The sequence below is a fragment of the Kogia breviceps genome, chromosome 11, assembly GCF_026419965.1.
Source record: "Kogia breviceps isolate mKogBre1 chromosome 11, mKogBre1 haplotype 1, whole genome shotgun sequence".
Classification (NCBI taxonomy): Eukaryota; Metazoa; Chordata; class Mammalia; order Artiodactyla; family Physeteridae; genus Kogia; species Kogia breviceps.
Genome location: NC_081320.1, coordinates 74,860,854 through 74,874,476, shown reverse-complemented (window position 1 = coordinate 74,874,476; position 13,623 = coordinate 74,860,854). Strand labels below are relative to the sequence as shown.

General features: G+C 42.0%; 1 pseudogene; it reads right to left on the bottom strand.

Moving 5' to 3' along the window:
- Window positions 1–12,939: 12,939 nt before the first annotated feature.
- LOC131765582 (small EDRK-rich factor 2-like) lies at window positions 12,940–13,262 on the bottom strand (annotated as a pseudogene).
- Window positions 13,263–13,623: the final 361 nt, after the last annotated feature.

Genomic DNA, 13,623 nt, shown 5'->3' with positions numbered 1-13,623 from the left:
TCCGCCTGCCGATGCAGGAGACACGGGTTCGTGCCCTGGTCCGGGAAGATCCCACATGCCGCGGAGCAACTGAGCCCGTGAGCCATGGCCGCTGAGCCTATGCGTCCGGAGCCTGTGCTCCGCAACGGGAGAGGCCACAACAGTGAGAGGCCCGCATACCGCAAAAAAAAAAAAAAAAAAAAAAAAAAAAATTTCTAAAAATTTGCATTTCTGGGCCCAAAAAACAAAGCTTCTGGCTCAATAGGCATGGGTGGGCTTAGAAACCTGCATTATTAACAGGCAGCCCCTATAATTTGAATGCTGGTGGTCTTAGCCCACATTTGGGGAAGCACTACTCAGTGCAATGTCTCATCTTGATTTTTTTCCTTTTTTTTTTTAAAGACTATTTTTTAGAGCAGTTTTAGGTTCATAGCACAATTGAGAGGAAGGTACAGAGGTTTCCCATATACCCCCTGCACCGCCCCCCAGGTGTAGCCTCCTCCATTATCAACATCCCCCCACCAGAGGGATGCATTTGTTATAAGTGATGAACCTACCTTGACACTTCATTGTCCCCCAAAGTCCATAGTTTACTTTAGGATTCGTTCTTGGCGTTCTATGGATTATACACAAAGGTATAGTGACATGTATCTACCATTACAGTAATATACAGAGTGTTTTCACTGCCCCCAAGTTTCTCTGTACTCTTAACACTTAGATTTTATTTTTGTATATATTTTATTATTTATTTATTTATTTGGCTGCGTCAGGTCGTTAGTTGCAGCACGCGGGATCCTCGTCGCCACGTGCAGGCTTCCCTCTAGCTGTGGCGCACGGGCTCTCGAGCCCACGGGCTTGCCCCGCAGCATGTGGGATCTTAGTTCCGACCAGGGCTCCAACCGGTCTGTGTCCCCTGCATTAGAAGGCAGATTCCTAACCACTGGACCACCCGGGAAGTCCCTCTAACACCTTGATTTTAAATCTCTTCAGCCCCAGTGAATATTAAGAGGTTTAAATAAGTCCCAAATAGTTTCTAAAAGGATAGTTTTGTGTTGATTTTTAAATGCTTGAATAAAAGTTGTGTGATTAGCACTTGCTGCAAGGAAATCTTAAACTCTAGTTGTTACCTAAGAGGGCAGCAGATAAATAACCAAGGCTCCTTTTGGATTATGTCTTCAATAGAGACACTGCTCTGAGGAGGATTGTTTTAAAAGGGCTGTTGTTGTTGCTTTTTGTTTTCTAACCATGGCACCTAGCTGAAATACACTTCCTTTTAATTATCTTAAAAGGGGAAATTATATTCAGGTTCATGAATGGAAGACAGACGTTCCCATTTTTCCTTATTCTAAAGTAACTACCAAAATCCTTTAAATATCTGCAGTGTAGACCAATAGAAAAATACTATATTTATGATATAGCATACAATAATATCAATAAAGAAATGTATGCATGGAACCAAAAAAAAAAAAAAAAAATGACTTTCATTTAACCTCTGACCCATAGCCCCAGGGAGGCAGAGGAGGTCCCAGTCACAAATCAGCTGAGTGAGGAAAGAACTTGAGGTGTGACAGTCAAAATTGGAGGAATGTCAAAATACCCCTCTTCTGAGGTTTAGCACCAAGAAACAGCCTCCTTCTGCATGTTGTTCCTGTATAACTGCAAAAGCATCCAAAAGGGCAGGCTGGACAGACCAATGGAAAGAGGCAAGACCTTAGTCAAATCCTTTCATCTTTCTAAGCCTCAGTTTCCTCCAATGTAAATTGGGGGGAGGAACTTCCTTCCTCATAGAGTTGTTAAATGAGATCATTTTTATGGAGTCCTTAACACACTGCCTGAGACAATGGCATGGAGAAAATGCTTTAAAATTTTGCCATTATTATGCCTCCAACAGTAAATAAATTCGAAAAAAAGTGACAAAGCCTATAGGGCATAGTAAAAAGGAAAGGGAAATAGTTAAATAGTGTTCTCTGGAAGCCTTTTAACAGTCACTACTTTGCTAACATTATCAAACTGCCTGGGTTTAAAATCAATAGGTGCACAATGATCAGATAGAAGTACTAAGGTCATTTATAGAGGAAAGCAATCTGGCGAGTGCACCTTTCATTAACGTTTCAGGCAACAAATTTTACCTAAATATAGATGAGTTCACATCAGGCTCATCCAAGGTGCGAATGTTCTCTACTGCAGGAAAGCTAAGAAAATCTGTTTATGTTCTTTTTGTAACAAACACCCACTAATCGAAAGTAAAAGGCTCTCTCTGGCCCTGCTTCCCAGGTACAAAGCACTATTTCTCTGATTAATGATCGAGGTATCTGCAAGAACCGCAACGCCAACATTCGCTGCTTCTAACAGTCAGCTACCTCGGCCCAGATGTTAAGCCCATGCCTTCATCCTGGGGGGCGTTTGGTAATTAGCAGGGCCAGCAGGTGTGTGCACTGTTCCTGGTAGTTGAGCATATGTATCAGGTCCCTGTTGGGGGGAAGAAAGAGGGTGAAATATATGCTTCACCCCAGCTCTGGCAAGGTCAGCTCCTTAAAGAAAGAAAAAGCAAACTTTCTGCCTCGGTATCAAGCTCTATCCTTGTTCATCTGCTAAAACCCCAGCTAATTTTGAAGTTGGCTTTGGCGCTTTCTCTGCCCCCATTTAGCAATACTTCCTCATGTTGGCTCTCTCCAACTATGTCCCTAGGAATTTACTGTACTCTGGGCCTTTATGACCCGATTTTCTGCAATTGGAACCTCCCTGTCTTGAATCTTACCACATTTTCTCTGCCTCTACTCCCTGACTCTCAAGGGAATGCTTAGCTAGCCTGATAAAGTAACTGCTGAGTTATAATGAGTGCCCAAGTTGTGCCTTAAAAGAAGAGAATGACATGGCAACTCAAAAGAGAGATGGAATATTTCCAGCTTGGGGTTAGCATTGGGGTGCTAAGGTTGCCAGATAAAACACAAGACACCCAGTTAAATTTGAATTTCAGTTAATCAAAAAATACTTTTCTTAGCATAAGTATAAACATGACCACTGATGGGGCTGGGTTTTGTAGAGAAGGTAGAGTCTGAATTGCTCTGGAGATTGGAGACAATGTATTGCAGGCAGAATGGGAAAAACAGTTACTTATTCAATTTTTGAGCTTAAATATCACCTTCCCAGAAAGGTCTTTCTGACCCCTTTGTTTAAAATTGCAATTGCCTGTTCCTTCAGGATTTTTCTCCATAGCACTTATCACCATATGGCATATCGTATGCTTATTTGTTTATTTTTTATCTCCCCTTTCTGGAATACTACAGCAGGAAATGTTGTCTATTTTGTTCACTGCTGTATCCCCATACCTACAACAATGGATGGCATGAAATAGGTGCTCAATGCATATCTGCTGACTGAACTAAAGACAAATGAACAAGTAAATAGATGAAGAAAATAGGAGGAAACTGATTCATTTTCTTCCTCATGTGACTGACAGCTTAGTTCATATTTGTTAAAATGTGCAAATACTAAAACAATCCCAACCCTGAAGTAGTATTCAAACTAAATGAGGAAAGACGGTAACAAAAAAAAATATGATGGTAAAGAAATATGAACTTCACCAAGAATCACAAATAGTGTATGCAAAACCTATGTCACTTCTGCCAAGCCAGCAGCTGTTGCAGTGGTTGAAGGACTCAAGTCAGCAGTGGCAACAGCATGGAAGAGGTCAATCTGGTCAATGGACTTCCGCAGAGGGGGAGGCAGAGCCTCTGGTCCCTCTGGGCCTTGAGAGCAGTCAAATTCCTTACTCTTGGACCATGTCTTCTACAGGTCATGTTTCCCCAGGAAGCAAACACACAGCCTAGCATCCTGGTTCTCATCTTCCTCCAAAGCGATGGCCAGCTCTGCAGATGGACTCCAGAGACAACAAAGGGACCAAGTAAAAGGAGAGCGTGCATTCTGAGTAGAAAGGTATGATGATTCGGAAACCAGAAATCAGGGAAACGTATTTCTGCATTCCACCTGTGGTAGTCGGGGTTTATTGGGCAATTTCTCAGAATCAATCAATGTTGCGAATCATGTCCATGTTCCTCGCCACCCCCGCTCCCAGGAGAGGGCTATACAATAGCAACATCGCCTACAATTAAAGTCAGACCTGGTCCCTGTCAATCTGTCTCCCCATATAACGTGCTCTCTGTCAAGAAAGATGCATGTGTCTGTAGATGCTAATTGACAGGCAGATTCAAGATAGGAATATCGGGCTTCTCTGATGGCGCAGTGGTTGAGAATCTGCCTGCTAATGCAGGGGACACGGGTTCGAGCCCTGGTCTGGGAGGATCCAAATGCTGCAGAGCAACTGGGCCCATGAGCCACAACTACTGAGCCTGCGCGTCTGGAGCCTGTGCTCCGCAACAGAAGAGGCCTCGATAGTGAGAGGCCTGCGTACCGTGACGATGAGTGCGCCCTGCTTGCCACAACTAGAGAAAGCCCTCACACAGAAACAAAGACCCAACACAGCAAAAATAAATAATAAATAAATTTTAAAAAAACAAAAGATAGGAACATCTCAGAAAGGAAGGATCAGATGGCCCTTCCATTTAACAGCTACCACATCACTAAGACCATTTAGATGTTTTTTACATGAACATGCACTTGTATCCCTCACTTCCTATTTTCCTACTTTCTAGTGACATCTCAAGGCCTTAATTCTCTGTTATGAAACTGTCAGTCACTGTTTTTTATGGGCTTGTGGCACTTAGACTAATATTGCCAGAAAGAGAAAAGAAGAAGGAAAGAGGGAGAGAGGGAGGGAGGAAAGAGAAAAGTAAAAGAAAGGAAAGGAAGGGAAGGGAGGAGGAGGGGAAAACCTAAGATATTGTCAGTATTTCTACAGGAACAGTAAACAATAAGAATATAAAGCTAAAACCCTATTACGATATAAGACCCTGCTATATTAGAGCCTACATATCTATGTCTGTGAGTCTGTTTCTGTTTTGTAGAAGTTCATTTGTGTCATATTTTAAATTCCACATGTAAGTGCTACCATATGGTATTTGTCTTTCTCGTTCTGACTTATTTCACTTAGTATGATAATCTTTAGGTCCATCCATGTTGCTGCAAATGGCATTATTTCATTTTTTTATGGCTGAATATTATTCCATTGTATATATGTACCACATCTTCTTTATCCATTCATCTGTCAATGGACATTTAGGTTGTTTCCATGTCTTGGCTATCGTGAATAGTGCTGCTATGAACATAGGGGTACATTATCTTTTTGAATTACAGTTTTGTCCAATATATGCCCAGGAGTGGGAATGCTGGATCATATGGCAACTCTATTTTTAGTTTTCTGAGGAACCTCCATGCTGTTTTCCATAGTGGCTATACCAACTTACATTCCCACTAACAGTGTATTTGGGTTCCCTTTTCTCCACACCCTCTCCAGCATTTGTTCTTTGTAGACTTTTTAATGATGGCCATTCTGACTGGTGTGAGGTGGTACCTCACTGTAGTTTTGATTTGCATTTCTCTAATAATTAGCGATGTTGAGCATCTCTTCATGTGCCTGTTGGCCATCTGTAAGAGCCTACATATCTTTAAACAGTGGAAACTTAACTTTACTGGAATAAACCTGAATTAAAGAAATGTGAAATCTTTTTAAAGATTTGCTCACTGGCATGTTCCCAGTGCCTAGAAGAGGAGCTGGCACATAGTAGGCACTCAATAAGTATGTCTTGACTGGATAAATAAATTAATTGGATTAATTTACATATCTTGATCAAGAAAAGTATCACATGACAGCGTTCCTACTTGAAATGTTTTTTAGAACTAAAAACGGAAGAGGGAACTATCCATTTAATTCAGCTAAAACACTATGACACTGAAGATAAGAAAAAAGTCAATCTTCATCCAATACTTGGCTCAGAGTGGAGCATGACACTCATAACTTGGGATGGCACAACTGCCTGAACACTCACATCACTGGGAAGAAAATAAAACCAGTATTGAACTAGTCAATACTGAGTCCCAGTCAACCGCTTATGGTGTGTTCCTTCTGGAGGGACTGCCCATGTGTGCTGCATTCAGTGGCGCATACAGCCCATGTGGTCCTTCCCACTGACCAACCATGTTGGCAGCATGACACCATCACAATTTTGGAAGAAGATGGACACATTTCTTATACTGATACTTTAGGCTTAACTACGCCAATGAAACCTATGGGGTTTTGCATGGTTATTTCACTCCTTACTCTTTCCAGCAATTATTATCTGAATTCTAGAAGGACTTCAAAGTATCCATCAGAATCAGGCAGTCTGTGATGTTCCAATGTTCTCAGAAAAGAATCAAGTTAGTGGGAGATGTAGGCTCGGGTGATGTTGAGGGAGGGAGATGACACTGAGTGAGAATAAGCAGGATGCTGTGGTCAGGTGTCATCCCTACCTCCTGCCAGAGATTTCAGTCTACAATTCTCAGTGAGCTTGTCCCACGCAATTCACCTTGTTAATATGAAGAATGGCACTTAGAGGAAAAGGACACCAAACACATTTCAGAATGTACCCTGCCTGAGCTGCATTGCCTGGTAACAGGAACCCAGCTGACGGGTAGCATGGTGTCGTCAAGGCCACACGTGGGAACAGGTCTGAGTAGCAGCTGTTAGAGTGGAAGCTGAAAGGTGAGAAATTGAATTAAGAAAAAGAAGAATTCAGAAACCTTGCATTGTGGGATCTGTTGAGACCCTCACTTGCTTTTCCTTTCTTTTTCCATGAAAGTAATAATTTTATCTGAAATTCAACTTACGTGTACTCTGCCCTTTCAAGTTAAATAAAACATTGTTCATGAAATATTTCTGAACATCTCCTCTGTGCCAGACATGGGGCGAGGCCCTGAGGACTCAGAAGTGAATAAGACACAAACATTGCCCCCCTGGGGCTTCCCAGTTGAGGATAGGAGTTCACACCCACAGTCTACAGACTAGATGATGAATCCAGAGCTATCAATTCTCCTTTCAGAACATCCACCTGACAAATTAGGAATGGATTTTCTGTGATTCATGGAATATCCAACCCAGAAGCTTAGTTTTGGACCAGAAGCTTGAAAGACAATTAGATAAAGTTAAACGTGTCAGTTGGAGATATTAACTAAGGGTTGCCAATCAATGAGCAGGAGAATTATAAAACATTTCCTGATAGAAATGTAACCTAAGCTTTTGCAGGCCTCTTGAACTTATGGGTGCAAATGGCATCACTGAAGCAACAGTAATGCATATCTCGTTGGCTCTTACCCCTATCTACTTGAAAAGGGATAAATCCTTCTCTGCTTGTATCTGGGAATGCCCAAGTGTCTCTTGGGATCAGGAAGCTGTCTGTGAAGTACACATCCTGTCATGTTCTTCTTATCTTCTGACCTCCAGCTGATGTCCACTTCATTAAATGTGTCTCTTCTATCAATGGTACCACTCCTCTAGTGAGTATATTCATATCTGTGACACCTGTGCCCTCCCAAAGATGCCAACCCTTGAGATGCCAGGATGGTCGTAGGAGCGATGGGATGACCCTCTCTCATCCACTTATGTCACATACCATGTGTGTCTACATAACTCACAGAGCCCTCATGGAAAGCAGTCCTTCACTTCCTGCCCCCCTTTCATCATCATGCTCCACACAGGAGGTTTGGGAGCCATATTTTCATTCCTCTTCCTCCCATGCACATTAACTCAATAAAATAAAGGTAGACTCCTGTATGCCTCCCACCCTCCAAAAGGACAAGTCCAGATGTGCCTGAACCCAGTAACTGGCACAGCTCAGCCTTAAAATGGAGCCCTTGATGAAGATGAATTCTGTACTTCTGTGGAAGAGTCACTAAATATAAATTTGGTTCATTTATTCTTCAAGTAATATAGAACACATGTTAAGTGTTGGATACTGGGAATATATTGAGAAATTTTTTAAAAGATATACTTAGTCCTGTGCTTATAGAACTAGTAAATTCAACAAATAAATTTATAATTTCTAAAACAAAGTGTTATGAATGAAGTGAATTGTGAGGGAGAGGAGATTTTCATAGGCCTGCTAAAACACAGCCAACATCCTGGAGCCAGTTCAAGAGTTTTTGATAATGCTTTATTGTCTATTGTGTGTTGGCTAGTGCAAAGCTGTTGAGTTGGAACAAAATGTCATACAGGTAACTCTTACAGCTCAACAGGTTCTACAGAAGGTAGCACCCAGTACTTTCTCATTTCAGTGATAAGCCACAGACTATCATCAGATTATTGAAGAGGATTTGGAACTGCTCTCCTTGACTCAAAAGATTACACTGTACTCTTTGTGTGTGAGCTTTGAGGTGTTAGGCCCTGCCATCTTGGTGCTGTTTGCAAACTTGATAATGCTCATAATTGCATTATCCAGGCTAGTGATTAAAAAAATAAAATACTAATCCAGTGTCATCCACTGACAATGTCAACCCAGGTGGATAAGTAGTAAGTCAGTACTACTATAAACACCACTTCTTGTTGGTATTAATACCATGAGGAATGAAATGAAACCCATCAAGATCCAACTGTGCTGTCTGTATTGCCTTCTCCCTCAGTATTCTCCCCGAAGGAAACTAAAGCCTTCTCACATGATCAGCAATTCACAGAAGGACTGGGGTGACCATGAAGTAATTTCAGGTCTTACCCATACTTACCAATTAAAGTATTTATTCATTTATGATCCCACACCACAGGCATGTAGTTTTACTGGTGCCTTTTTGTGTCAAACTGTGCAAATTGAGTTACCAGGAGCTGTTTTCACATTTAACAACACTGCAGCCTTGGTTCTGCATTATATTGCATTCAATATTTTCCTGAGACTTTATGTAAATCAATTACTTTTAAAACTAATAACATACCCCAATGACTCAATTATAATTTCCAAGAATGGTTCCCACTGGGACTATGTTGGCCACAACACATATAACCTTCACATCTAGAAAGCAGCCTGTCTTTACCAACGCATGATCTATATGCATTTAGTAGCCTGCCCTATAATGTGTTGGGCAAATGGACAAATCAATTCACATGGTCTTTAGTTACCAATTGATAATGCATTCATTAAAATATGTCACATTAAATCAGTATTGCATTAGATGCTCTCACTGATCTGGAAAACCTGGGTGTTTAAGAAATCACAAAGTTCATGCTATTGTTCTAGATATTTTATAACACCCAACAACTTTCTTGTCTGAATAAATGTTCTTTTAAACAATGCTCAGAGTATGCAACAAGATACTACTGAGCATTTTAGTGCAATTATTATGCAGTTATTTTTAAATTGTTAAATATTAATTGACCATTTATTTACTGATTGATGAAATCCACAACTAACTTAAATTTCTAATAAAGTGTACTGATGGATATGTTTCCATCTGGAAACAACTGTTTAACCAAAGAAATGCATTTAAAGGAACACACAACTGATATGGAAATTAAACATGTAAACAAAAATGTCTTTAAGTATCATACATATAATGTGAAATTTACTAATGAAATGCGGATTAATGGTGGCAAGAAAAAAAGAAATATAACCAGAAATATAATTAGCACTTTATCAGATTATATATCATCGCAGTGGTTGCTATACTCCCTCCTCAAATAGCAGATGGAAGAAAAGCGCAAGAAGATGAGTACACACACACACACACACACACACACACACACACACACCTGCACCCACAAGAGCTACATGTGGTAAGTTCAGGACAGGAAATTCTACAGTAGCAGAGTTTGAATAAGCACCTTTCATTGCTGTTCAACTCCCTCTTCTAGCCCATGTTCATCCCAGGAAAAAATGGATTCACAGACTAGTAGAGGAACCGGCTCTGAAAATTCCGAACTCTGCTCCTTCACACGAATTCTTGAAACAAGGCAGTGATCTTTTGGGAATTCCCTGATGGTCCAGTGGTTAGGACTTGGCGCTTTCACTGCAGAGGCCCAGGTTCAATCCCTGACCTGGTCAGGGAGCTGAGATCCCGCAAGCTGGGCAGTGCAACCAAAAAAAAAAAAAAAAGTCATCTGAAAGAATGGAAATGCTGTTTAAAAAAAAAAAAAAAAGACGATAATCTTTTTCATGCTAACAATACCTCCTTGTCCACCCAACAAATTCTTACTCATCCTTAACACCCCAGTCCCTCACTACCTCTTCTGTGATACATTCAGTGTCCCTGATCTGCATCCCCCCAGCGCAAACAAACGTTTTATACACATTTTACTTAAATTCCTATTGCTCCCTGTAAAATATCCTAGCCCCCTCAGTGCTCTTAAGAGATTACTTTGGGATTGTTTATAAATCTATCTCCCCACTGGTTCAAGAGCCCATTAGGACTATGAATTGTTTCCATATATTTCCAACTTCTATATCCAGTGTCTTACACAATACCTGGCATGAGTAGACAAGCATTCAATAAGTATTTGTTGAATTTGTTAAATAGATAAATTAAAATTGGTGAGAGTCTCATTTCTCACCTCTGCCAGAGAGAATCGAATGGCATTGATCTGATACTTTCACCCTTGACTTCATTGAGTCGTTCTGTATTTCTATGTTACAGTTCTCAATTATTTTTGAATACTTCCCTTGCCATTACCATGACCTAATCATGAATATTTTTATGAAAGTGTATTCCCTCTCATCTCTATGAATGAATGGAGTGAAATGAAGAGTGAGGGAAAGTATTATTACATGGCAATAGGAATGCAAAATGCAGCCCAAAGGCATTTTTCAAACCTTGGTGTCTGAATATTCACAGGCAGGTCATTTAGGTTCTGTGATCCTCAGTTTCCTGATTTGTAAATTAAGGATGAGAATACCTCCCTCTGGGTGTGGCTGGGGGAATCAGAGCTATTATATAAAAAGCCCTAACAGAGCATCTGATATACAATAGATGCTCCATGAATCACAAAACTATAATAATGCAAAAGCACTATGTAAGGTGTAGAGCATGATACAGATGTTAGTTACAGCGTTACCCCTCATCCTGGTACTTCAGTGTTCTCTAGACTCGTCATAATTGTAATGTATAGAAAAGTGTCTAGCAAGAAGCCATCATAAAGCTTGGCCCCACTACCATAGTAACCAAAGAAGGGAAAACAGAAAAGGAGTACAATGCACACCTGATTGCTTTTTGTTACATTCATGTGCTTCGTAGATGATCAAAAGCCTCCTCCCCTTTACCACCTAAGTGAGTCCTGCGATGATTTAACAAGTCTTTTTATGCTAGCAGTCCCAAGCAATTGCCTCATTCTACTTATACAATGGCTATCACTCCAAAGCAGACACTTCCCCCATGGCCTCCACAGGTGGTCCCCAGACACATGATCACCCTGGCGTCGGCCAGCTCTTTCCACTCCTCAGTCCTCCTCCATCAGCTAGAAATGGAGCTTCACTTAGGACACTTCGGGATGCAAACAACCAAACCTAACTCCAGCTAGCGTGTCAGGAAAGCCGTTGGGCCTCCAGATAGAAGTGGAACCAGGGCTTCCCTGGGCTTCCCTGGGCTTCCCCGGGCTTCCCTGGTGGCGCAGTGGTTGAGAGTCCACCTGCCGATGCGGGGGACACGGGTTCGTGCCCCGGTCCGGGAAGATCCCACATGCCGCGGAGCAGCTGGACCCGTGAGCCATGGCCGCTGAGCCAGCGCGTCCACAGCCTGTGCTCCGCAATGGGAGAGGCCACAACAGTGAGAGGCCCGCGTACCGCAAAAAAAAGAAGTGGAACCAGAAACTGGAAATTCTTTAGGAATCCAGAAGAGGTGTTGTCTTTATTTCTCAGCTCTGCTTCTCTTTTCTTGCCTGATTCATTCATTCTTCCTTCTCCATGACCTGCTTTCTCGGTTTCTCAACTCAGTTGCCAACCTCCCTTCCCACCCTTACATGTCTCTCTCCCACCAGTGCTCAGTTTTCCCATGTCCCTCCGTTCTGGCCACACAGAGAAATTAACTGGCTTCTCTGAATCAGGCGTGCAGCCTGTTCTCATCAGTGACAGTGGGGAAAGGATGGGAGAGTTTCACATGCTATGAACATGGGAGCCAGGCCAGCCCCTGTGGATGGGCGGGCAGTTCTCACAAGTCAAGATGATTATAGAGCGGATCAGGTGTACCCACAGAGAGTGTGGTTTGCACAGGGTAACATATTTGAGGTTCCAGAGTATAGGCAATTAAGTAACATCAGAATCAATCAATTTAAGTTATGTAGATTTTAGTATCTTTAACTACCATCCCATTTCCTGACCAATGCAGCTCAGGCTTTTATATTATATATATATATATATATATATATATATATAAAACTCCAATTAAGATATATATATCTTAATTGGAGTTTAATTGCTTTACAATGTTGTGTTAGTTTCTGATAACAAAGTGAATCAGCTATATGTATACATATATCCCCATATCCCCTCCCTCTTTCGTCTCCCTCCCACCCTTCCTATCCCACCCCTCTAGGTGGTCACAAAGCATCGAGCTGATCTCCCTGTGCTATGGGGCTGCTTCCCACTAGCTATCTATTTTACATTTGTTAGCGTATATATGTCAATGCTACTCACTCACTTCATCCCAGCTTCCCCTTCTGCCCCTGTGTCCTCAAGTGTGTTCTCTACATCTTTATTCCTGCCCTGCCACTGGGTTCATCAGTACCTTTTTTTAGATTTCATATATGTGCGTTAGCATACTATATTTGTTTTTCTCTTTCTGACTTACTTCACTCTGTATGACAGACTCTAGGTCCATCCACCTCATTACAAATAACTCAATTTTGTCCCTTTTTTTTTTTTTTTTTTTTGGAATTACAAAGCTACTTTTAATACTTTGGGGTGAGCCCCACAGGAATAAAAAACACTGGGAAGGGGTAACCCCCTCACCCCCAGGAGTGGCCCAGGGGGAGAGAGGCTACCTGAGGGGAAGGAAGCACAAAAGGGACTCGCTGCAGACTCAGGGCAAAGGGAATGCCATCGGTGCTGGGACCTGTGAGCACTACAGGAGAAAACGCGAGCGTGGTGGGACTGGCTCCAAGCACACAGGCGAAGGGCAAGAGGGTTGGACACGAAGCCACAAAGCTACTTGGGTTCCTCCTTCTTCTCGTTTGCCTTTTTCTGCTTCTGCTGCATGATCTCCGAGTCCCTCTGCTTGCGGACGGCAGCAGAAAGCCCGTCATCTCGGCGCTTTCCCTTAACCGAGTCGCTCTGCTTTTTCGTATTCTTCTGGCAGGGCGAGCTCGCGCTGGTTACCGCGGGGCATGGCGACGGCAGCAGCTCCGGCCTGCCTCCGTTGCGTCCCCTCGATCAGTACGACGTAATTTTGTCCCTTCTTATGGCTGAGTAATATTCCATTGTATGTATGAGCCAAATCTTCTTTATCCATTCATCTGTCGATGGACACTTAGGTTGCTTCCATGTCCTGGCTACTGTAAATAGTGGCAGCTCAGGTTTTAAACCATCAGTAAGTTGTAGGACAGGCACACTTTGCCTTTATTCTTTTTAGACACCTGTAAGATGGGGATGGTAGCATCTGCCCTGCCTACTCTTGGGATTGTTAGGATAGTGTCTACAAATACCTGTTAAAAAGCATTTTGAAAACTGTAAAGCATTTTATGAATGTGAATAAGCACTGGGGCTAAAACTCTGACTCTGGGGTTCCTCTGATCTGAAT